Source organism: Zea mays, chromosome 10 (genome assembly GCF_902167145.1).
Source record: "Zea mays cultivar B73 chromosome 10, Zm-B73-REFERENCE-NAM-5.0, whole genome shotgun sequence".
NCBI lineage: Eukaryota > Viridiplantae > Streptophyta > Magnoliopsida > Poales > Poaceae > Zea > Zea mays.
Window position 1 is genome coordinate 125,027,146 of NC_050105.1, and position 25,825 is coordinate 125,052,970.

Below are 25,825 nucleotides of genomic sequence, written 5' to 3' on the forward strand. Positions count from 1 at the left end.
TGACACCACAGTCACCGGATGAGACTCAAAGTAATGTCACAACTTTTGCCGCGTCAGAATTACTGCGTACAGTAGCTTCTGAATTTGCGGGTAGCGGATCTTGGTCTCGGATAGCACTTCCCTGATGAAGTAGACCGACCTCTGGACGAGCAGTGCATGCCCTTCTTCTCGTCTCTCGACTATGATCGCGGCGCTGACCACCTGAGTGGTTGCGGCTACGTAGATCAAGAGGGCTTCTCCTGCAGCGGGGGGCACCAAGATGGGCGCACTTGTAAGGAGTGCCTTTAAGTTTCCGAGGGCTTCCTCGGCCTTAGGGGTCCAAGAGAAGCGCTCGGTCTTCCTTAAGAGGCGATACAAGGGTAGGCCTCTTTCGCCGAGGCGCGAGATGAAGCGGCTTAGAGCCGCAAGGCATCCCATGACCCTTTGTACTCCTTTCAAGTCTTTGATAGGCCCCATGTTGGTGATGGCCGCAATTTTCTCTGGGTTGGCCTCGATGCCCCGCTCGGAGACGATGAACCCCAGGAGCATGCCTCGGGGGACTCCGAAGACACATTTCTCGGGGTTAAGTTTCACGCCCTTCGCCCTCAGACACTTGAATGTCGTTTCAAGGTCAGAGAGGAGGTCAGAGGCTTTTCTCGTCTTGACCACGATGTCATCGACGTAGGCCTCGACCGTTCGGCCGATGTGCTCTCCGAACACATGGTTCATGCACCTTTGGTATGTCGCGCCTGCATTCCTCAAACCAAATGGCATAGTAATATAGCAGTACATGCCAAAAGGTGTGATGAAAGAAGTCGCGAGCTGGTCGGACTCTTTCATCTTGATTTGGTGATACCCTGAGTAGGCATCGAGGAATGACATGGTTTCGCACCCAGCAGTGGAATCCATGATTTGATCGATGCGAGGCAGAGGGTAGGGAACCTTCGGACATGCTTTGTTTAGACCAGTGCAGTCTACACACATCCTCCATTTCCCACCTTTCTTTTTCACAAGCACAGGGTTGGCTAACCATTCGGGATGGAATACCTCTTTGATGAACCCCGCAACCATCAGCTTGTGGATCTCCTCGCCTATGGCTCTGTGCTTTTCTTCGTCGAAACGGCGCAGAGGCTGCTTCACGGGTCGGGCTCCACCTCGGATATCCAGTGAGTGCTCGGTGACATCCCTCGGTATGCCAGGCATGTCCGAGGGACTCCACGCAAAAACCTCGGCGTTCGCACGAAGAAAGTCGACGAGCACTGCTTCCTATTTGGGGTCGAGCTCAGAGCCGATCCGGACTTGCTTGGAGGCGTCGTTGCTGGGGTCGAGAGGGACGGACTTAACCGCCTTTGTTGGCTCGAAGTTGCCAGCGTGGCACCTCGCATCTGGCACCTCCCTGGAGAGGCACTCCAGGTCGGCGATGAGGGCCTCGAACTCGGCGAGGGCCTCAGCGTATTCCACACACTCCACGTCGCATTCGTACGCGTGTCAGTATGTGGATCCGATGGTGATGACCCCATTGGGGCCCGGCATCTTGAGCTTGAGGTAGGTGTAGTTGGGGACGACCATGAACTTGGTGTAGCACGGTCTCTCCAGCACCGCGTGGTAGGTTCCTCGGAACCCGACCACCTCGAACGTGAGGGTTTCCTTTCGGAAGTTGGAGGGAGTCCCGAAGCAGACGGGCAGATCGAGTTGTCCAAGGGGCTGTACGCGCTTCCCGGGGATGATCCCGTGAAAGGGCGCCGCACCGGCCCGGATCGTGGACAGATCGATCTGCAAGAGCCCGAGGGTCTCGACATAGATGATGTTGAGGCTGCTGCCTCCGTCTATGAGGACCTTGGTGAGCCTGACGTTGCCGATGACAGGGTCGACAACGAGCGGGTACTTTCCTGGGCTCGGCACGCGGTCGGGGTGGTCGCCTTGGTCGAAGGTGCACAACAACACTGTAGATCATTTTCGGCGGCCAGGGTTATTTTCGGCGGTTGAACCCTGGCCGCCGAAAATAACGTGTAATTTTCGGCGGTCAGCGATGGCCGCCGAAATTAGTGCTATTTTCGGCGGCTATCTGTCTCGGCCGCCGAAATTAGTGCTATTTTCGGCGGCCTAATACGTAGCCGCCGAAAATAGTACTAATTTCGGCGGCTACCTGTCTCGGCCGCCGAAAATTAAACATTAAAAACCGTGTGTCTCCTTCTCTGTTCTCTGTCTTTCTCTCTCCCGCTCGATCCCGCGCGCGCTCGGCCGTTCTTCCGCCACCGTCGCCGCCAGCCCCTGCCGCGCGCCCCACCGTCGCCCCTCGCCGGCCGCCCCGGCCCTCGGCCCCCGCCGGCCGACCGCCCCCGCCGTCGGCCCCCACCGGCCGACCGCCCCCGCCGTCGGCCCCCACCGGCCGCCCGAGCGCGCGGTTCGCCCTCGTCGGCCGCCGCCCCCGCCGCGCCGTGGACGGTCGCCGACCGGCCCCGTCGTCCGCCCCCGCCAGCCGCCCGCGGTCCGACCTCGCCGGCCACCCCCGCCGCGCCGTGGACCCCCGCCGTGTCCATTAAGGTATTTTTTGTCTATTTTATTTTTTATTTTCGACGGCCTTTTATTTAATTGCCGCCGAAATTAGTATATCGTTGTAATTGTGTTTGTTGATTAGTGCGTTTGATTAATACTATTGTTTAGTACGTTTTTAAAATTATATTGTGTATTTTTGGCCATATTTTATTGTATAATATGTGGTTTATTAATGTATTAGTGGTTTATATATATGTGTTTGTTGATTAATTATATATGTGTTTGTTGATTAGTATTATATGTGGTTTATGTCGTTTAGGAAAAACATATGTACGTGGTATATGTGGTTCATTCTTATATTGTTTAGTGGCAGCGAGGTCATGCTGCCGAATTTTTTTTGGTCCTGCTAGCTTGCTGTGGGTTTAGAACCTATTCTTGCCTATACATATATATAGGACCGAAACCATTAACGTAGTTGAATAATGTTTTCACGATATGGTTCGGTTTAACAGTCTCAGGCATGGCTGAAGATCGTGCATGGATGTACAATGGCTGGAGTAGAAATGGACGTCATTCTGATGAGTGGGTAGCCAAGACCAAAGATTTTGTGGACCACGTATTCGCCTTGTCCTTAACCGGCACTGTCAGATGCCCTTGTAGGCGTCACGAAAACAGTATATTTCTTAATAAGGAAAGAGTTAGCCTAGATCTTTGTCAGTTTGGATTTATGCCCGGATATGAGGTGTGGGAACATCATGGTGAGGTAGTACCCAACAGGAATGTAGAAGAGGAGGAGAACAATGATTGGGCTGGCGATGATGCGATGCATGAGATGCTAGATTTGCTACGTCCAGAATTCAACCTAAGCTCCGAGGATCCTGCCACACCAGAGGTTTCCAGATTTTTTAAACTACTAAAAGACTCTGAAGAGCCGTTGCATGAACACACAGATGTGAGTATACTCGCTTTTGTGACTCGGCTCATGTCCATTAAGTCCAAGTACTTTTTCTCGAACAATTGTTACAATGAGATTTTAAAGTTATTAGGAGATGTGCTCCCAAAGCCCAATAAGTTGCCTAAAGACATGTACCAATCAAAGACAATTATCAAAGGTCTCGGTATGGATTATGAGAAGATTGATGCGTGCAAAAATAATTGTATGCTTTTTATGAAGGAGCATGCGAAAGAGAAAAAATGTCTGAAATGTGGACAATCTAGATTTGTGGAAGTTGTTAATGATGAGGGTGAGAAGGTGATGACAGATGTTGCACATAAGCAGCTCCGCTACTTGCCACTAACTCCTCGAGTGAAACGGATGTTTCTATCTAAAAAAACCGCTATGCACATGCGATGGCACAAAGAAGGTGTCCGTGATAACGATGACCTAATCGTGCACCCTTCAGATGGGGATGCATGGAAGGCTCTCGACACGTTTGATCCCGAGTTTGCAGCTGATCCGAGGAATGTTCGAATCGGCCTCGCGACCGATGGCTTCACACCTTTTGGTCAAATGGCATCATCATACTCATGTTGGCCCGTCTTTGTTATTCCATACAACCTTCCACCTTCTCTTTGTATGAAATATGAATTTATATTTCTTTGCTTAATCATTCCTGGCCCAGACTATCCTGGAAAGAACCTCAATGTCATGTTAAAACCCTTGATTGAAGAGTTGAAGGAGCTTTGGAAAGGTGTTGAAGCATACGATGTTTTTACAAAACAGATATTCAAACTTCGAGTTGCGTATTTGTGGTCGGTGCATGACTTCATGGCGTATGCTATTTTTACCGGTTGGAGTACACATGGTAGATTGACATGTCCATATTGCGGTTCAGATACAGATTGCTTCCGTCTTGCTCATGGTGGAAAGATCACTTACTTCGATTGTCATCGACGCTGGTTGCCCAGGAAACACCCCTTTAGGAGCGATAAGAAAAACTTTATAAAGAACACTGTGGTCACCAAAGGTCCGCCTAAACGTCTTAACGCGGTAGAAATATATGCTCAGCTGAACAACCTTGTCCTAAATGAAAAGGGGGACAAGTACGAAGGATTCGGAGTGGACCACAACTGGACACATATATGTGGTCTCTGGGAGCTCCCTTATATGTCGTCATTGATTCTTGTGCACAACATTGATGTCATGCACCAAGAAAGTAATGTTGCTGAAGCCCTCATACACACCTGCATGCATTTTGACAAAACAAAGGACAATCTGAAAGCTCGAAGAGATCTAGCAATGCTTTGTGACCGACCAACCCAAGTGCTCAATGACAACGGTAGGCCGCCCCGTGCCTTGTTCTGTCTTACCTCTAAAGACAAGATCGAGGTAATGAGATGGATGAAAAAAATTAAATTTCCCGATGGTTATGCTGCGGGCTTGAAAAGAGCTGTGAATTTGAAAACGGGAAAACTAACTGGGTTAAAGAGCCATGACTTCCATATATTAATGGAGAGGATTATCCCTGTCATGTTTCGTGGTTATATGCCCGACGCCATGTGGCAAGCAATAGCTGAGCTAAGTTATTTCTACAGGCAGATCTGTGCCAAAGAAATAAGTAAAAATATGATGGAGAAGTTGGAGAAACAAATACCAGTGTTGTTATGCAAGCTAGAAAAAATATTCCCACCTGGATTCTTCAATCCGATGGAGCATCTACTTATTCACATTCCATATGAGGCAAAGGTTGGTGGACCTGTACAATATAGGTGGATGTATCACATTGAACGTGCACTCAAAAACCTGCGAGGCATGGTTCGAAATAAGGCTAGAGTAGAAGGATGCATCGCTGAAGCTTTTTTGCTAAAGGAGGTTTCATACTTCACGAGTGTGTATTTCGCAGAGGAACATAATGTCTATGCTGCTACCATGCGATACAATGTCGATGAGGAACCTCCTGTCAGTGATCTCAACATTTTCCAATGGAGAGGCACAAGTACTAGTAAGGGCACGTTCTACCACCTTAGCATGGATGAAAGAATGTCCGCATTGCTATACATGTACTCTAATATGGAAGAGATGGAGCCATATTTCATGTAAGTCTTTATTTTACCCCTTAATTTCTTTACCAAAGGAGCCATATTTAATTACTTATTTGTCGTACAGTAAGTTCGACGAGGAAAATTGGACTTATTCCCATCAGCCTACAAGCAAACAACTAGATACTATGCGACGACATGGGAGGCAAGGAAGACCTAATTTTGTTGACTGGTTTCGCGAGCATGTAAACTCCCTATATTCCTTACTTTCATGTCATTTAGCCTTTTACGCGAGGTAGTCATTTTAACTGTATATTATTTGCAGTGCACAAAGACTCCTAACATACACGAGGACTTGAGACAGCTATCTTATGGGACGGTCACTTGCAGAACATTTGGTCGATACGATGTGAATGGCTTTCGTTTTCGTTCAGACCAATTTGAAAAGTCTCGTCCTCATGCAGCCACACGTAACACTGGAGTTCTGACTAGGGCACTCGATGCACTCGGCAGAGAAACTAATTATTATGGCATCATTCAAAACATCCTAGAGTTTAATTTTGCAGGGAACAAACCTTTGAAATTAGTATTCTTTCTATGTGATTGGTTTGACAGCACTAATGGGATTAGACAAAGTCAATATGGTATAACTGAAGTAAAGCACAAGGAACGACTTCGAGGCCATGATAATTTTATCCTTGCACACCAGTGCGAGCAGGTCTACTATATGTCGTACCCAAATCCGAAGTTTGAAGCATGGTGGGTAGTTCATAAGGTGAACCCTAGGGAACGTTTACATACTCCTTGCACTGCTGGTTATCAATTCGAAGACGAACAGGCCGATGATGTTTATCAAGAAGAAGAATTGCCAACTACTTTTACTATCGATGAGGGTGTTGCACTGAACTCACTAGTCGGAGACCGTAACGATGTCACTACTGATGAGTGTGTTGCACCGAAACGAAAACGAAATCCAAGGAACAAAAAAGCCACATTGCGAGCTTTGGATCGAAGAAGACTCCTTGATCGTGATTCTGATGAATTTTGATGTGTAATGCAAAATTTCATATTATGTGATGTATTATTTGATTTTTTATTAGTTCACTTAATTTTATGGAGCTAATACATTTAATGTTTTTCTATTGAACAGGATGAGTGGTAGGAATAAACCAAAGCGCACTGCTAGGGGGTTTCTTAATGCGGCTAGCAGGATACTCCCTGGTGCACGTTCCCTTTTCCAAGGGAGTTCTTCTAGCCAGAGCAGACAGGAGGCGTTGCTGAGACACGCTCGGCCAGAACTACGTGATACACCTATCGCTCTACAACGGAGTACCGATGTAAATGTTTATGTAATTGATCTTATTTGTCAGTCACTTATATAAATGATCTTATGTAAATGTTTATGTAAATTTTTACGTGTCTCTATTTCATGTGCATAGGAAGAGGAGGACGACGAGGAGGAGGTGCAACACCATGAGGAGGAGGACGAGGACGAGCAGGCCCATGAGGAGGATGACGAGGAGGACGAGCAGGCCCATGAGGGCATAGATGCTGAGGCGGATGACGATACCACCGAGGCTCCTGTCGTTCGACGAAGGGGCACTCGGAAGGGCCACTTTGTCCTACCTCCGTCAGCGCCTGCACAATCTGAAGCTCGAGTACTGATCATTCCGGTTGGTGATAGGTACTCACGTTTGGCCACTTTGTTCTTACTTATTTGTTTATTTTACACTATATATATGACATGACTTTCTTGGTTTTTGTCATGCAGCCAATGGGAAGACACGTCATTTGACGGTCGAGGTCACCATAGACAGGTTAATCAAGTCTTAGGTAACCTCTGTCGTCTACATAACCCAGGAATTGTCACCGACCCGAAAGGTGTGGTGGTTCCTTGCACTAGCTGGTCGCACTTCGCACTAGCTCCACATGCTACATATGGAACAGCTCAAGGCGCCGTCAAGCACGACTTTTGGGTAATTTTTTCGAACTAACATTTATTAGTTGTTTCAACCTAACATTTATTAGTTGTTTTTGAACTAATTTTATTTTCGATGTTGGACAGAGACGCTATCGTGTGGAACCTGAGGCTCAAGAGCATGCAGACCGAGTATTAGAGAAAAATGCGAAAAAGGTGTGCAGGGATGCATTTTCCAATGCTCGTCTACAGGTTGTGAACGCGTACATGAAGCGCCGAGGTCATTCTATCAACAACTTTCGACAATATTCAGATGTCTACTTGACTGTAGACCAGTACATGGAGGTAAAAATCTAATTTAACAGCTCATTCAGATGTGAATGTAATTTTGAGCTAACGCTTTATATACAGGTAACTCTTCCATGGATGGAACACCGCCCGCAGGCTTACAAGGCTTTGTGTGAGATATGGGCTTCGCCCGAGTGGATTGAGAAGTCAAACAGAAATCGACATAGGCAGCGCCATCAGCAGGACGAGGACGATGATGAGGTCGTAGTCAACCATACCTATGGGGCTGATGGACACATTCGGTTGGCTAAGCGAATGGTGAGTATGTAGTATTCTGTTTTACTCAGAAATGAAACAGGATTGAACTCATATATTTGCAGGAGGCTCAAACTGGAGTTGTCCCGAGCCCAATCGATGTTTATAGGAGAGGGCATCGAGCGAAAAACAGTGAAATCTCCGATGAGCTGTGTAGTCAAGCGGCCGTTGAGCGTATGGTTAGTTGTTGTTTTGATTAATGTTTTCTTCCCATATAGCTATAAATTACATGTGTGCTGAACCTTCATATTGTATTGCAGGAGACATACGGGCAGGAGATGGTTAAGAAGTATGGAGAAGACTACGATTGGCGAGGAGCGCCTACCATCGACGCTGAGGTTGTGCATTCACTTGGAGGCAAGGCGCATGGACGGTATGAACTTGTGAATTGTTTTCAATAATATTGGAACTACGACCGAATAGCTAATTTTCTTGTTCTTCAAGATATTCTATGTTTACCGGTGTTATCGATTCGACGGAGTTGCGTTCTCGTGGCGGCTCTTCGTCGCAGGCGGGCTGTGGTAGTAGCAGCCGTAGTCGCCGCTCTGTATCTAGCATGGAGGAAGCTATGAGGGAGCAGCAAGAAAAGTTTCGTGAAGAGATGCGGCAACAACAAATGGCATTTCTCCAACAGCAATCAGAGTACATGGCTGCTTACAACGCACAGGCGCAACAAGCAATGAACGTGAGTGTCTTATTTATTCTCAACACGCTCGATATTGGTTCTATAACTAATATATTATATTTGCAACAGTCTTGGTTTCCACAGCAGGCACAGCAGCAACCATTTGTTTTCCCTCAATTTCAGCCGCCGATGCCTCAGTGGGGATTACATGCTCCGCCACCTCCACCTCCACCTCAGGTTATTCAATTTAGTTAAGACTTGTCGTTTGTATCAACCTAATTGTCAAATCTTTACTAAACTTGATTTTGTAGGGATCCGGGGTCATGGGCCACAACACGCCACCACCGGTCATACCAGCACCAGGAGGAGCTTATGCAGGGGAGGGAGCTTATGCAGGAGAGGTTAGTTTGAGAAACAATTTGTTTGAATAGTCGTTATACATGTAACCAATGCCGTTATTAATGTCATCTTTTTTTTAGGATCCAAACCCGTTACATGACTTCGTCGACCAGTTATTGGCTTCTGGAGGTAGTGGACACAACTCCAACGACCCCAATGTGTGATTAAGTTAGCTTTGTGCCGCACTGTGTTGTAATGAACTATTTGTGGACTTTATGTTTGTATGGACTATTTGTGGACTTTATATTTGTATGGACTCAAGTTTTATGTTGTGAACTCAAGTATGAATTTTCTGTTATTGTATGGAATTTCTGTTATTGTATGAATTTTGTATGAAATTCTGTTATTTTTCGCATTTTTTTCAATTTTTTTGCTCTGAAATTAGTAATTTTCGGCGGCCCCTCTGGCCGCCGAAAATAGGTATTTTATTTTCGGCACTTTTTATTTCTGGCGGCTGACTGTCTGGCCGCCGAAAATAATATGTTATTTTCGGCGGCCAGGGAGCCAGCCGCCGAAAATAAGCTATTTTCGGCGGCCAGGCCCTGGCCGCCGAAAACAAAGCCTTATTTTCGGCCAGTTTTTTTTGGCGGCCAGAAGCCGCCGAAAATAAGCCAATTGCCGCCGAAAATAGCTTATTTTCGGCGGCAACTGGCTTATTTTCGGCGGCTTCTGGCCGCCGAAAATGACTGTAGGTGTTGTAGTGGTGATGGGCTTGTCGGACCAGTCTAGGTAGACTGGCGCCGCCACCTTCACCGAGCAGACCTCCCGGCGCTCCTGCTTGCGGTGCCGAGCCGAGGCGTTCGCCACTTGCCCATCGTAGATCATGAAACAGTCGTGGACCTCGGGGAACTCCTCTGCCTTGTTGCCCTTCTTCTTGTCGTTGTCATGGCCTCTGCCACCTTCCACCGGGGGCCCGACCTTATGGAAGTAGCACCGAAGCATGACACATTCCTCAAGGGTGTGCTTGATGGGACCCTGCTGATAGGGGTACGATTCCTTGAGCATCTTGTCGAACAGGTTGGCCCCTCCGGGAGGCTTCTGAAGGTTCCTGTGCTCGGCGGCAGCGACAAGATCTGCGTCGGCGGCGTCGCGTTTCGCTTGCGACTTCTTCTTGGCCTTCTTCTTCGTGCCGTGCTGGGCGGACGCCTCGGGGATGTCTTCCTGCTGGCGTCCCTGAGGCTGCTTGTCCTTCCAGAAGATGGCCTTGACCGCCTCCTGACCAGAGGCGAACTTGGTGGCGATATCCATCAACTCGCCCACCCTGGTGGGAGTCTTGCGACCCAGCTTGCTAACTAGGTCGCGACAAGTGGTGCCGGCGAGGAACGCGCCGATGACATCTGAGTCGGTGATGTTGGGCAGCTCGGTGCGCTGCTTCGAAATCGCTAGATGTAGTCTCATAGGGATTCCCCTAGCTGCTGGCGGCGGCTTCGGAGATCCCAGGAGTTCCCAGGGCGCACATATGTGCCCTGGAAGTTTCCAGCGAAGGCTTTGACCAGATCGTCCCAGTTGGAGATCTGCGCAGGAGGCAGATGCTCTAGCTAGGCTCGGGCGGCGTCGGAGAGGAATAAGGGGAGGTTGCGGATGATGAGGTTGTCATCATCCGTTCCACCTAGCTGGCAGGCCAGCCGGTAGTCCGCAAGCCATAGTTCCGGCCTTGTTTCCCCCGAGTACTTGGTGATGGTAGTCGGGGCTCGGAACCGGGTCGGGAACGGCGCCCGTCGTATGGCTCGGCTGAAAGCTTGCGGACCAGGTGGTTCGGGCGAGGGGCTCTGATCCTCCCCACTGTCGTAGCGTCCCCCACGCCTGGGGTGGTAGCCTTGGCACACCTTTTCGTCGAGGCGGGCTCGACGGTCGTGGCGGTGGTGCTCGTTGCCGAGGCGATCTGGGGCCCCAGGCGTCACGTCCCGCGTGCGCCCAGTGTGGACCGAGGCTTCCCGCGTGAATCAGGAAGTCGCGGAGCGATGCTGTGGGGGGTACCCTTGCCTTTGGGAGGCAGAGCTCTCGGCCCGTCGGACTGCGGCATCCTCCAGGAGATTCTTGAGTTCTCCCTGGATACGCCGCCCCTCGGTAGTAGATGGCTCCGACATCGCTCGGAGTAGTATTGCCGCTGCAGCCAGGTTTTGGCCGACTCCACTAGAAGCCGGGGGCAGCCTTGCTCTGGCATCGTGAGTGATACGACACTGGACGTCCTGGGCCTAATGACGCGCTTCTCCGTCTAGTGCTCGGCCTGCCCGATGTTTTGCCGGAGCTGCACAAGTTGTCCTGCTTCCTCGTCGAGCTTGGCCTGCATCTCGCGGATTTGCTCGAGCTGTGTGTCCTGACCCCCCGCAGGGACTGGGACCACAGCTAGCTCCTGCAGGATGTCAATGCGAAGCGCAGACCTAGGGGGATCGTCGTCCTCCGGCATACCAAGGTGGTTGCCTTCGTCGAGACCCCCTAGATCGACGTGGAAACATTCGCGACTTGGGCCACAACCCTCGTCGTCAAGGCTGTGGCCATCATCGGAGCAATCGGAGAGGCAGTAGTCACATGCGGTCATGAAGTCTCGCATGGCACTGGGATTACCGAGCTCGAAAAAATCCCAACCAGAGTCATGCTCGTCATCTTCCTCGGAACCCGGGGGACCGTAGGTCGAGACGGCCGTCAGTCGGTCCCAGGTTGACCACATATGGTACCCCGGAAGGTTAGGATATGCCTTTATGAAAGCGTCCACCGAAGCGGGGTCGCTTGGTGGATCGAAGCTGAATCTAAAAGGCACAGGGTGGAAAACGGACGGTACCTATTGATCGACGGACGGTGACAAAGTCACGTAGGGGACGGACTGCATCGTTATCTCAGGTACGAGGCTAACGCCCAGCAAGTCCTCCGCGAGGGTGCTAGCGTCATATGTCCGCTTGGGGTTGGCGTGTTGTGGGGAAACGACGCTCGTCATCGTCTTAGGCGCGAGGTCAACGCCCGACGTGTCCCCCGCTGGGGCGCCGGCGTCGTCGACTCGCTCGACAGCCAACGAGGTGCCGCCTCCTGCTTGGCCATGGTTGCCCCGCCTCCTCCTCCTGCAGCGAGGAAGGCGACGGGACAAACTCGGATGTTGCTATTCCGCCATGGGGGAAAGACGTCGGCGAGTCCGCCGCCGCCGGGCGGGCTGACGGTCGCCGTTGTCGCGCTGCGGGGGAAGGAGTACCATGTCGTAGCTGCCGTCGAGGGACATGAACTCGAGACTCCCGAAATGGAGCAGCGTCCCGGGCTGAAGAGGTTGCTGGAGACTACCCATCTGGAACTTGACGGGAAGTTGTTCGTCAACACGCAGCAGTCCCCTACCTGGCGTGCCAACTGTCGGCGTTTTGACCCCGGGGGGTCCCTGGACCGACGAGTAAATTGTCGCTGCGTGCCCTAGCCCAGATGGGTTGGTGCGAGACAGAACACAAAGGGGGGAAACCACGGCTTCATGTTATCCTGTGCCAGAGTGGGTGCGCTTGCAGTAGGGGTTACAAGCGTTCGCGAGGGAGAGAGAGGGAGAGTCCCGCGCGACCACCCTCCGTATGAGGGCCCTGGCCCTTCCTTTTATAGATGCAAGGAGAGGGTACAGGTGTACAATGGGGGTGTAGCAATATGCTAACGTGTCCGGCAGAGAGGAGCCAGAGCCCTATGTACATGGTGTCGTGGCCGTCGGAGGAGCGTTTGAGCCCTATAGAAGCACAGCTGCCGGGGTTGTCGGGACCTTGCTGACGTCTCCTTGCTTCCGTAAGGGGCTAAGAGCCGCCGTCGTCATGGACGCACGCGGGGAGCCATCTATACTTGTTACCGGGGTGAGCCTAGATGGGACGCCGGTCTTGTTCCCCCGTAGCCTGAGCTAGCTAGGGGTAGGGTAATGATGTACCCCCTGCGGCGTGGTCGGTCCGAGCCCGAGGTCGGGCGAGGCGGAGACTCCTCCTGAGGTCGAGGCCGGGGTCGGGCGAGGACGCGATTCCTCCCGAGGTCAAGGTTGAGGCCGGACCCTGGGGTCGGGCGAGACGGAGACCACCTTCCGAGGTCGAGGTCAAGGCCGAGCCCTGGGGTCGGGCGAGGCGGAGACCACCTTCCGAGGCCGAGGCGGGGGCCGAGCCCTGGGGTCGGGCGAGGCGGAGACTTCTCCTGAGGCCGAGGCCCAAGGTCGGGCGAGGCGGAGCTTCCTGTGGTGCCTGAGGCTGGACTCAGCTGCTGTTAGCCTCACCCTGGCGGGTGGCACAGCAGTCGGAGAGGGGCGAGCGGTGCTGTTTTCCTGTCAGGTCAGTCAGTGGGAGGGCGAAGTGACTGCGGTCACTTCGACCTTGCCAACTGAGGCACGCGTGTCAGGATAAGGCGCCAGGCGATCCTTGCATTGAATGCGCCTGCGATACGGTCGGTTGGTGAGGTGATTTGGCCAAGGTTGCTTCACAATGAAGCCTTGTCCGAGCTGGGCTTCGGGCGAGTCGAGGGTGCGCCCGTTGCTGAGGAGGCCCTCGGGCGAGGCATGAATTCGCCTGGGACTACAGTCCCCGCCCGAGGCTGGGCTCGGGCGAGGCGAGACCGCGTCCCTTGAGCAGACGAAGCCTTGACCTGAATTGCGCCCATCAGTCTCTGTAGTTTGCGCTGATGGTGATTACCAGCAGAGTTTAGGAGTGTTGGCGGTACCCCTAATTATGGTACCCGACAGAACTTGATTCAGGCAAGTGACTTGCCAAGTAAATCAGCAATAGTTGTCACCTTTGTCTCTGCCTCCTGCACATAAGGGAAGTTGTCTTCCCCAAAATGTTGAGACAACCATAAATACAACGAGAGGACCTGGTGTTTCATCTCAAAGTCCAAGAGCTCAGAATCACTTGTTGAAGAACCACTAGGAACTTGTATTCCTATGCTAATGCAACGACTTTCGGAATAGCTACTAGCGAATCTCAGCATATGGTACATGACTTCCAGATTCCTTGTATTCACGGGAGCCAAGCAAAAAAATGTAGTGGTCCTTGAGTGATAGTCCTTGGACGCTCTCAATCATGCTAGCAACCTTCTTCATGCTGTCATGCTGGCACATGAAGTATGTGTCATCGATGCGACAAGTATCGCGAAATTTATCCAACAAATTATTGAAAGCAAGCTCAGGAAAATGGGTGGCAAACATCTCAAGTTGCTCAAAAGAGGGAAAGAGGCCAACTTTCTCCGCCTCTTTGACCGGCTCGTCAAGGCACTTAGTCAAATAATCCAAATCAAACATAAAAGTTGTTGCCAGTCCATGTGGATAAACACTGCTCCTCCGACCAGCACGACCCGCAATCTGTTTTACTTGTGAAGCAGGAACCGACACCATCTTTTCCCCATCGTATTTCATCAAGGTATAGAACACAACCCTCCTAATGTTAAGGTTGAGCCCCATCCCTACTGCATCGGTAGCTATGAGGACATCATATTCATTATGCTCCTCATTGAACAGCTCTCACTAGTACAATTTGGCTCTATACAAGCGGTAGGCTTTTTACATCACAGGCGGTTCAGTTAGAAAACCGCCTGTGATGTCCCAGGCGGTTCAGTACGCCTGTGATGTAATAGTATCACAAGCGGTTTTTGTTTAGGACCGCCTATGGTGCTCTATCCTTTTCACAAACGGACCCTAAGAAAAAACCGCCTGTGATTGTAAAAATATGAAAATACAATTTAAATATGAAAATAATTTTAATTTTTAACAGAAATATGCAAATACAATTTAAATGAATTAATATTTAATTTTTAACAGAAATATGCAAATACAATTTAAATGAATTAATATTTAATTTTTAACAATAATATGCAAATACAATTTAAATGAATTATAATAGCACACATAGATAACTAGAGAGATTTTAAATTAATTGGCAACCACAATTCATAGTCGATCATACATGATAACAAATAAAATTTGATTCATACAATTTTTCATGAACTACCATTTTTCCGCATGTATGGCTTTAAGTTCTTATCAATTTTCTTTTCCACACGCTTGATTCTCTCTGGACCGTTAAAGACGAACATCTCTTCATACTTATTGTATTCCTCATCTTGGTCTCCCACATTCTCAACTCCAACAATTTTTTGCTTTCCAGAAATAACTACATGCATCTTCTCATCTGCTGGATCGAGTACATAGAACACTTGTGCAACACATTCGGCGAGAACCCACGGGTCATCTTTATATCCTACTTTCTTTAAGTCTACCAGTGTGAGTCCGTAGTTATCCACTATCACCCCCACGCGATGTTGTACCCATTGGCACTTAAATAGGGTATTTTCATGCTTGGGCCATAATCAAGTTCCCATATTTCCTCTATGAATCCAAAATATGTGGTCTTCTGTCCATGTAGGTCAAAAGCATCGATACGAACACCGCTATTTTGTGCAACACTTTTCATGTCTTTTGATTTAGTGTAGAATGTGTACCCATTGATGTCATATGCTTGCCATGATGTCACAAAACACGATGGCCCAGAAGCCAAATTCTTCATTGTTTTCTCTTCCAAAGAGTCTCCGAATGGGATGTTTTTGTCCATTAACCATTCGCTGAAACGATGTTTGTGCTCCCTCATGATCCAGTCCTCTGTGCGTTTCTGATTTTCTTTACGAAGCTCATCCAGGTGTTCCTCTATGTAAGGCTCGACTATCGTGAGATGTTGTAGTACACTACCATGAGCACAATGTACTAGCTTGTAATCCTCAACGCGAAAAGTTTTCTTGCCCATTCTCCCTCTCCCACATAGTTTACCCTCATGTTTAGGTACATGCACACCTATCATTGTTCCGTCACTGTTGTAATCTATACAGCTCTCAATCACTTCTTCTATAGTGTATCCCTCCATGATTGAACCCTCTGGGTGAGCGCGATTTCGCACATAACCTTTTAATACTCCCAGGTATCGCTCCAACTGAAACATATGATGTAAATATAGTGGCCCTAATATTTTTATCTGATCCACGAGATGTATGATTAGGTGTACTTGCACATCAAAAAATGATGGAGGAAAACACATTTCAAGCTTGCACATAGTCTCGATGATGTATGCCTTTAGATAGTCCAAGTCTTCTAAAGCTATTACTTTTTGTGAAACCGCATTGAAAAAGTAACACAAGCGTGTGATGACAACTTTGACATGCTCTGTTTCGAGGGCTCTTACCACAATTGGGAGGAACACCGTCATCATCACATGGCAGTCATGAAAGTTGTAGCCAAATAGAGACAAGTCCTTCATCCTGACTAGTCTGCTGATATTGGATGAGAAACCTGTGGGCACTTTGACCCGACGCAAACATTTGCAAATCTTTGTTCTCTCCTCAACTGACAAGTTGTAGCTAGCTGGGGGGAGGTAAGGCTTCCCTTTGCCACTATCCACTGGATGAAGTTCCAGTCTGATTTGAAGATCTACTAGATCATTGCGTGATTTGAGTCCGTCTTTTGTCTTACTCGGCATGCCCAGCAAGGTTCCAATGATGCTGTCAAAAACATTTTTGTTACATGCATCAAATCAATGTTGTGGCAAATTTCCATATCCTTCCAGTATGGGAGTTACTTGAAAAAAATTGATTGCTTCTTGAAAGTTGTGTAAGTTGAAGGGTCAGTTCTCTTTCTCTTTTCTCCTTTGTTTTTTCCCTTTCCGAATACAACATGAATGTTCTTTACAATTTCAAAAACAAGTTTCCCACTATAAGTCTTTGGTGCACCTTCACTTTCCAGTTGATTGTTAAATTCCGCTTTCATCTTTCGGTACTTATGCTGCTTCATCAAGAACCGTCTATGTCCCATGAACACCAACTTCTTGGATGATTTAAGGTACATGGAAGCAGTTCCATCGACGCACACTACACAACCATTCTTTCCTTTAGTCTTTTGCCCTGATAGTGTGGCGCCACCGGGAGAATCATGGATGGTAACAAATATAATTGCTCTTAAGTTGAAATACTCATGGCAATACTCATCCCATATTCTAACTCCTTCATTCCAGAGCTTTGTCATATCTTCCATAAGAGGTTCTAGGAACACATCAATATCAACACCAGCTGATTTCGGACCTTGAATAAGAATAGTCAACATAATGTACTTTCTTTTGTGACACAGCCATGATGGAAGGTTGTACATCGTTAAAGTCACGGGCCAGGTGCTATGTACACTTCTTTTTTCACCAAATGGATTCATTCCGTCTGTACCCAAAGCAAATCTTACATTTCTGGTTTCTTTGGCAAACTCAGGATACATAAGATCGAAAATTTTCCATTGTGATGCATCAGCAGGGTGTCGAATCTGTTTGTTATTCTGCTTGCGATTTTCAGCATGCCAACGCATAAGCTCAGCCTCCCTAGGATTTGAGAACAAACGTTTTAAGCGATCAATTACTGGAAGATACCACATCACCAAAGCTGGGTTCTTTGACTTCTTTTTCCCATCCATGTCATCAAAAGTGTCATCGTCACTTTCAGGTCCAATAGTGGATTTCTTGTTTTTATTTTTCTTCGGGAATTTTTTACACAGTCTTGATTGTAGCTCTTCTTGTATCTACTGACATTGCAAACTGGGCATCTTGATGCGTTCTCAAAATCGCCACGATACAGAATACAATGGTTCGGACATGCATGAATTTTTTGCACACCCAGAGCTATGGGAGATATAAGCTTCTTCGCTTTATAAGTGCTTGTTGGTAGTTTGTTGGGTTTTGGTAGTAATTGGGACAGAAAATTCAAAAGATCTGTGAAGCTAGTATCAGACCATCCGGCGCTAGCCTTCAACTTCAGAAGTTCTAGAACTGTACGCAGTGTAGTAAACTCTTTGTCACAACCCTTTGATTCATCATATAAAGGTTCTTTTGAAGCACTTTCCAGTCCCTCCATTTTAGATAGCCCTTTCTGCGATCCCACAGAACTCAACATTTCTGGTTCCATATGGCGCAACATCTCTTCGCAATCAAATTCTTCAAAATCTTGATTAGCATCCACATTATCCACTTTACCATCAACTTTAAGATCTAAAATTCCGACAACTCTCTCGTCATTACCAGGCACTTCACACGGCTCCAACTCACCATGTTCTGACCATATCGTGTAATTGTTTTTAAACCCTCTTTTTAGCAGATGTGATTGGATTACTCCTGTATCTCTCCAAGCTATCTTATTATCACAGTCGATGCACGGACATAATATCTCCTTGCTCTTTCGCAAATTCGCGTGCTTTTTTGCCGCTTCAATAAAGCTTCTCAAATTTCGAATATACAACGGATGTGGTCTTGGCACATTGTACATCCAACCTCGGTCCATTACCTATCCTTATATTGATTAACATCAATAAAAACATTAATTAATTGAATTCATCCATAAAACATGAAACGAATTGATATGTATGAAAATAAAACAAACATTGCAACAATAGATACCTTGAGGTGAGACAATTGTGTTTTTAAAGAATCTTTAAACTAGATCAACTATTATAAGTCCAAATCTTGAATTCCAAAGCTTTTCTTCAAATCCGTTCTATATTACAAAATTGAGGCAAAAAATCGCATCAAAATGAGAAAGAAAACAAATGGAGATCATATATATGCATAAACTATTGAAATCAATCAATAAACTCAAAAACAAAACCTTCTCCCTGTAGATCTCAAAAAAAACCCGTCGCCGCTACAGTGCTGTGAATTAGGGTTCTGCGAGTTAGGGTTCTGGAACCCGTCGGGGGCTAGCCCTTTTATAGTGTACACACATCACAGGCGGATATTTAGCAAAACCGCTTGTGATAGATAACATCACAGGCGGTTTTTTACGTCAACCGCCTGTGAAGTTAATTTATCACAGGCGGTCGGAATTAACAACCGCCTGTGATGTTGTCTATCACAGGCGGTTTTGCTAAATATCCGCCTGGGATTCTTTACAATATAAAAGGCTCGTTGGTCGGCAGGAACCCTAACTCTTCCCGCCCGAGCTGACACAGTGCGCCGCCAGGCTGCCGCCGTGTCCCCGTCCCCGAGCACGAACCCGAGCGCCGCCGTCCCCGTCCCCGAGCTCTAGCGCCGCCGTCCCCGTCCCCGGGCCCGAGCGCCGCCGTCCCCGAGCGCCCGAGCAACGTCGTCCCCTTCACCGAGCCCGAGCGCCGCCGTCCCCTTCACCGAGCTCGAGCCCCGCCGTCCTCGTCCCCGAGCCCGAGCGCCGCCGTCCCCGAGCGCCCGAGCAACGCCGTCCCCGAGACCGAGCCCGAGCGTCGCCGTCCCCTTCACCGAGCCCGAGCGCCCGCCGTCCCCAGCCCGAGCTAAGTGATCTTAGTAGCCGACATAAGAGAAGAGAAGCGCACAGATGAAGCCGGGGCGGCTTTAAATTTTGTGACCACACATCCAGACAGTGTACACTGGCTCACCATCGTCTGGCCCCTTAACAAGCTCGCAGACGTCCCCAGCCCGAAGGTCGTTTGATGTCACCAATAATGTTTCCCGCCCTCGGTGAAGCCCACAAATAACGGGCAGTGGTGGACGACAGGGCATAATCTCATCTTGGGGTCCTTCAGCATTATAACATCACAGCCATGCCTTCTCTGTCTACTACATTGGGAAGTGCACTTCTATCTGCTCCGTGCTTCCCGGCCCGATCCTGCCCCGGAGGCGGGTTTGGGCTCGATTTCTTTTGAATCACCTTTTCTCCAAGTTCCCTTATTGATGGAACCAGTATATCAGACTAACAGTATATCCCTTTATCGATGGAACCAGCTTGAATGGTAGACAACGGGCAGCCTAGTATGGATGTGGTATGCACCGGTGCGTCTAACAAAGTTGATGAAGACGCGACCAAACTTGAATGGCAGACAACGAGCAGCTCCGGTGAAGGGAGCGGGGAGGATAGTTCTAGTGACGACAATCCTTGTACTCCTATACCTCCAAGGAAGAAAAAACATCAGATGAGCTTGATGCCGACTATATTCCCAACGATGAAGAGGTAAATAGAAATATGCCGACTATATTCTAAAATAATGTTCATATATGAAAGGCCATTAATTGTTTCACTATATAGATTTCAAATGAAGAGAAGAAAGAGGATGCATGTTCTACACGAAACACGGAGGATGCTCCGATGCCTGAATCATCCGTTTCACATAAGCGGAAACGAGGGCGACGAGGTCCGAATCAGATGAAAGAAGGTGCAGTTATGTACGTAACAAAACTAAATGCAGAGGGGTTTCCTGAAGAACCACTTGACGTGGTTACAAAGTTTCGAAATTCCTGCGGGTCTACTGTTAGAGATATAGTGCCAATCACACTTCAAAAATGGAAGGATTTAGATGAAGACACCCGCAATAAGCTATGGGCTAAGTTGTTTGAGTCATTCAAGTTCCCAAAAGGCACAGAGGATGCAGTAAGGAAGTCGATGCTCTCTGCTATGGCCAAGATGTTTCGTGGGTGGAAGGCCGAGATGAATAGGGAATTTGTTAAGAAGAATAAGGTTCCTCCGCCCAAGAAAATGGGGAAAATCACTCAAGCTCAGTGGGAGGAATTTGTTCGTCAGAAGACCGAACTGAAGGCCAAAGAACTGGGCGAAACTAATTCTCAGAGAGCGAAGATGAACAAACACCCCCATCGCCTGGGGTCAACCGGATATCACCATAAAGTTGTGCAGTGGAACAGGATAATCGAGGAAGCTATAGCTAACGACACTTTGGACCCAATATTAAAAGATATCGATGAGCGAGCTATTTGTTGGATCTTAGGTCGGGCAGGTTTGAGTGAGGACGACAAACTTTTGCATCCAGAATTGGTAGGCGAAGTTTCGACAAAAAATCAAGAATATGCAGATAAGAGAAAAAAGGAGAATTTAAGCCTCGGAGGGAGAATGACATACTAACTGCAGCACTAGGCAATCTTGAACACACTGGACGGGCTCGGGGAATCTCTTCTAAGATTTCCTGGAGAGAGGCGTTTCCAGAGTATGCGTCGTCATATAGGAAACACGAGAAGTCAAAAAGGACCCTTGAAGAGACTATTGATGAAAGGGTACAAAAGGCTATTAATGACGTGATGAACAAAATGAAGAAAACAAAATGCATATCATTTGAACTCAAGCCAAGCCACATGAGTCCACCTATAGTCCCTAGCAGCGTAGGATCTGTGCAAGACTTGACCAAGTACCCTGTAGACGATATTGTTGAGGACAAGCCTTGCTTTCTTCATATTCCAATCAATCGATCTGGGACAAAAACAAAGCAAGCTGCTACTGGTTTGGTAAAACCAGGACTTGTTAACTACAAGGATAATCCTGTCCCGCCACACTATGTTGTGGTCCAAGTTCTAGAAATCACAGACAGTGGTTGTGAAGATTGGGAGATAGATTTTCCAGTTGAGGGGATCATAACTTTGCAGGAGGCAATGAACGAGTTGGTCCTTTGGCATCGACGCGACATCAAGTTGGGTGATGAGCCGAATTCAACACCAATGCAACAAAAAGATAGTTCGATCATTCCACACCCCATGGTGCAGGAAAATATGACACCGACCTCCAAAAAAATCGTTGAAACAATCATATCGCCTCTTGCGAAGGAACTCGACGAGGGGGACGTAGACAAAATTGTTCCTCAGAATGTCGACGTCAACATCAAAAAGGAACCAAAGGTTGGCACCAATGTTGAAGGGCCAACTATTTCAAAGAAAATTCATAAGAGAATCGCCACTGACGATGTCAAGAAACCGTCAGAATCAGTGGCACGCTACCTGCATAAATTGCAGAGAGTTATGACAAATCAATCAAAAGCGGAATCAACATCTCATGGAGTAGGCACACAGTCCCAAATAGACAATTTCGAAGTATGGGAAGAAGATGGAATGATTCATACTCGAGAATCATTACGTCTTAAAACTAATATCTCGGTATACAAGAAGGAGGATGTTCCTCCAAAATTTGTGAATGGGAGGCCGTTCTTGACGACGGTGCAACTTTCTAAGTTGTCGACTCCGGAGATTAGAATGCATGAGTGGTACATGGTGGCTAGCAACAAATACAAACTCGAGGACTTCACATTTGTTGTGCCAGAAGATGCATTTTGGAGCAATGATCATATAGATCCTGTGCGGCATTTATTCTTTGACGATCTCTGGTCGTTGTACCACCGACAAAGGATGGAAACCAACTACTTAACCCTCTTTTGCTTGTAAGTACCTCTAAACTTTCATATTTGTTAGTTTTGTACACGCACACATAAACGAGAGTCTAACGATTAACACTATTACACGTAGGATGCAATACATGGATGATAAGAAGAAACAACTTAAGACAGGGTTTCTTGACCCGTTGATGATATCCCAAGCTCGCTACAAAGTAGTTGCTCAGAGGCATGAAGAAGAATACAAAGACTTGGACGATGCTGAATTTGAGAAAGCCGTCAAACAGAATCAGAGAAAGAAAATGAAGGTAATGGCGGCATACATTGGACGAGCCATGTATAATCATGTACAACATGGCAAGGACTTAATAATAGCTCCGCACCACTTTAAGTAAGTTATCGACATGGTTTAATTTTGAACTATAAATTATGGCAATCGTGATCTTAACATGTGTTTTCGTCTATGTCTATATAGTGACCACTACATTTGTATCATGATCTTTCCAAAGGATGGTAAAGTCGTGGTCTTCGACTCACTGAGAATGGAAAAGGCTACGTATAATGACTTCTTGAAGATTTTAGAGAAGTATGATTATTATTGCACACTTGTACTTATTACAACTTAACAAATGTATTCTTAATCTCACAATGCTATTCTTATATGCAGTGCATACCGTTTTTGGAAAGATCTTGGCGGCGAACATCCAGAGGACAAGCCTAATTTGTCAATATCATTATTTCCATATGGTGACAAACAACCTTCGGGTACTGTCATGTGCGGTTATTATGTATGCGAATGGTGTCGTGTCACCTTCCATTACATGGTCAATCGTGAGGATGTAAGTTCGCTATCATTGTCTATGTTGCAATTTTTATGTTATATTGTTGCTCATCACATTACTCTTAGCACTGCTTGTTTTTTGCTTTCATTGCAGGTTCCTAAATCCATGATCGATGCTGAATGGTTAGAAAGAGATATGGTTTCCGTCGGCGTGGCTAAGGTTGTAAGAGACTTGCTTTACTTTATGCGCCGTGAAGTTCTTCATCAACAAGGGCTATTCTACAATACAAATGGAAATTTGCAACAATTCCCAGAACTAAGTTTGTACACAATATCACACAGTGTTTAGGTCTTTAGTTAGGAACTTTAGATGTTTAGTTGTCTATGGAACTTTGAGATGTTTAGTTGTCTATGGAACTTGATATGTGTATAAATCTGTGTATGACGATGGAACTTGATATGTGGATGAATCTGTGTATTATGGAACTTGATATGTATAAATCTGTGTATGCAATCTGTGTGAATCTGTGCATGAAATCTGTGTATAATCTGTTTGAAAATTCTGTATATGAATCTGTATATTAAAAAACCGTATGTGATTTATATTGTATGCAGTCGGACTTATATTAAAAACCGCCTGTGATGTGTAGCTAACACAAGCGGCTAGGATAAGAAACCGCCTGTGATGTTTGTCTATCACAGGCGGTTCCTTTGAACTGGACCGCCTGTGATGTCTGTCTTCACAGGCGGTTTTTTATTGACCGCCTGTGATGTTGTTTTACATCACAGTCGTTGCACCACAAGCGGTTCCTGGAACCGTCTGTGTAGAGGCTAACCGGACCGCCTGTACAGAGATTTCCTGTAGTAGTGTCTGCTTGATGTTGTCGTGTCTCTGGCGGGAGAGCTCCATAAATAACACAACACTTGTGGTTGGTAGACATCTCGATTTTCCACTTCAACTCGAATATCTTCTTGCGAGAGAAAACAACCACCCAGTCACCAGAGTGGATATTCTGGAAATACCCACAAACTGTATTTTCCTCAACAACAAGAGGCTTGAACCGCTCGTACTAATGCAGCACCAAATCATCCCCAGTGTCTGCACAGATCTTCCGGACAATGCTGAGCACGCTAGGGTCGCCGCAGAGGTGTATCTCGTCCGCCCTGAGCCCAAGCAGAGCGCGCGTCCATGCAAAGCCCCTGACAGGGTCGGCCATCATCTGCACCTCGTCAACAACGGCGACCTCGTAGAGATCTCTTCGGTCGACACCATCTCAATGGTGCAGGCGAGATGGCTGGCGAAGGCCACCTCCTTAACCTCCTGGCCAGTGCGCAGGCTACAACTGACACCCGTGGCGTTTACCTTGTCGAATATCTCTATGGCGAGGAGGCGTAGGGGACTGCAGTACACCCCGCACTTGGCCGCCGAGAAGCTGGCGAGCGCGTTGTGAGTCTTGCCGCTGTTTGTTGGCCCGCAGTGGTACACGACGCGGCGGCGCATGGCACGCGTGGACGGATACCAGGTGTGAGGCGCCGTGAGGTCGGTCGTGGCCATCAGATCATGCGGCGTGAGGTCATCCGCGACCATCAATGATCTGGGCTGCCTCAGCTCGTCCGCCAAGTTGGAGGCGCAGCAGAACTCTACGAAGGCCGGAAGGAGGAGGTCGTGCGCGTCGTCCGCAGGGATCGGAGCGAGAGGAGATGCGCCGGGTAAAGCGGAGGCGACCTTCTCTTCGCTAACGTTGTATGGTGAAAGGAGTAAGATTAGATCGTCTATGGTGGAAGAGAGGCAACAGCTCCTATTTATATCGCAAGCTGCAATTGCGGCAGCCGCCGAACGCTGGATGAGACCGCAGATATCTCGGTAGAGTCGTCGCGTGCGAAGCGCTCGCGTCACAGTTGCTAATAACAACCACCCGTATCGTATTTAGGGGCGAACGTACTCTAACTGTTGGTCAGCAATGCTTAGCAATTGGAAACCCTTTTGGTTTTGACAATACTATAATTGTTGGTGTTATCAGTGGTTTAAATCTAGATATTTTCAGTCAGGCTGGGGTGACATTCGGAGGTGGAATTCAAACAGATGCAGCTATTAAACCTGGTAACAAGTTTGTAGATATGGTTCAGCTTAGGTTTCACATTTCAGAGCTCACTTTCGAAGATACTATACTATTAGCACCTAGACATCCTAAGCATTTTCAAGTTTTATGCTTATGTTGATCTTTGCACTTAGACATCCTAAGCATTTTCAAGTTTTCTACGTAAGTTTTCGGTACACTCCTATGATTATGAGTGATAAGCATATTTTGGCTAAGGGAAGGACATAAACATTAGGTTTTGACCCAATATGTTGTTAATTGTTAAAAGTTGATGTCTTCTCATAGGATAATTGTTGGCCAAAATTTGTAATTTGTTTTTTTCTTTAATCAAAATATGATTATCATTCTTGGATGGAGGGAGTAATATATGTGGTTTATACTCGATACCACTTTCAACATTGTAGAATTGTTGTTCATCATTGTTATGGATACTCTTAATCTTTTGATGAAGGCTGCTATTGATGGTTTGTTGCAACCTTTCTCCTCAAGACAAATTCTAATGATGTAGTGATTTTTGGATGACCATATGGGTGAACTGCTGGACACAGTCTTATTCGCTTTAGAATGGATCGATACATGGTTCTATATTCCACATACTAGCTGCTATTTAGACTATAAGTTTATTTTATTTTGTTTGTGTTGTCCTGGTAGTGCATAAATCAGATTGCCTCATATCTAATGACTTAAGTTTTTGTAATTTCAACAGTATGAGATGTGACTGTTCCTTTGCTGTTATAGGAACAAGAACATCTGTCGATGTTAGCCTTGCTATCCAATCAACAACTGTACTTAAAATCGCTCCTCAATTAATTCGGTTTGGAAAAGTATGTTGCATGGATGTATCTCAGTC

The 25,825-nt window shown here is 47.3% G+C and overlaps 1 pseudogene; it reads right to left on the bottom strand.

The window, feature by feature from the left end:
• Positions 1–13,679: 13,679 nt before the first annotated feature.
• LOC103641725 (ATP-dependent RNA helicase SUV3L, mitochondrial-like) lies at positions 13,680–24,479 on the bottom strand (annotated as a pseudogene).
• Positions 24,480–25,825: the final 1,346 nt, after the last annotated feature.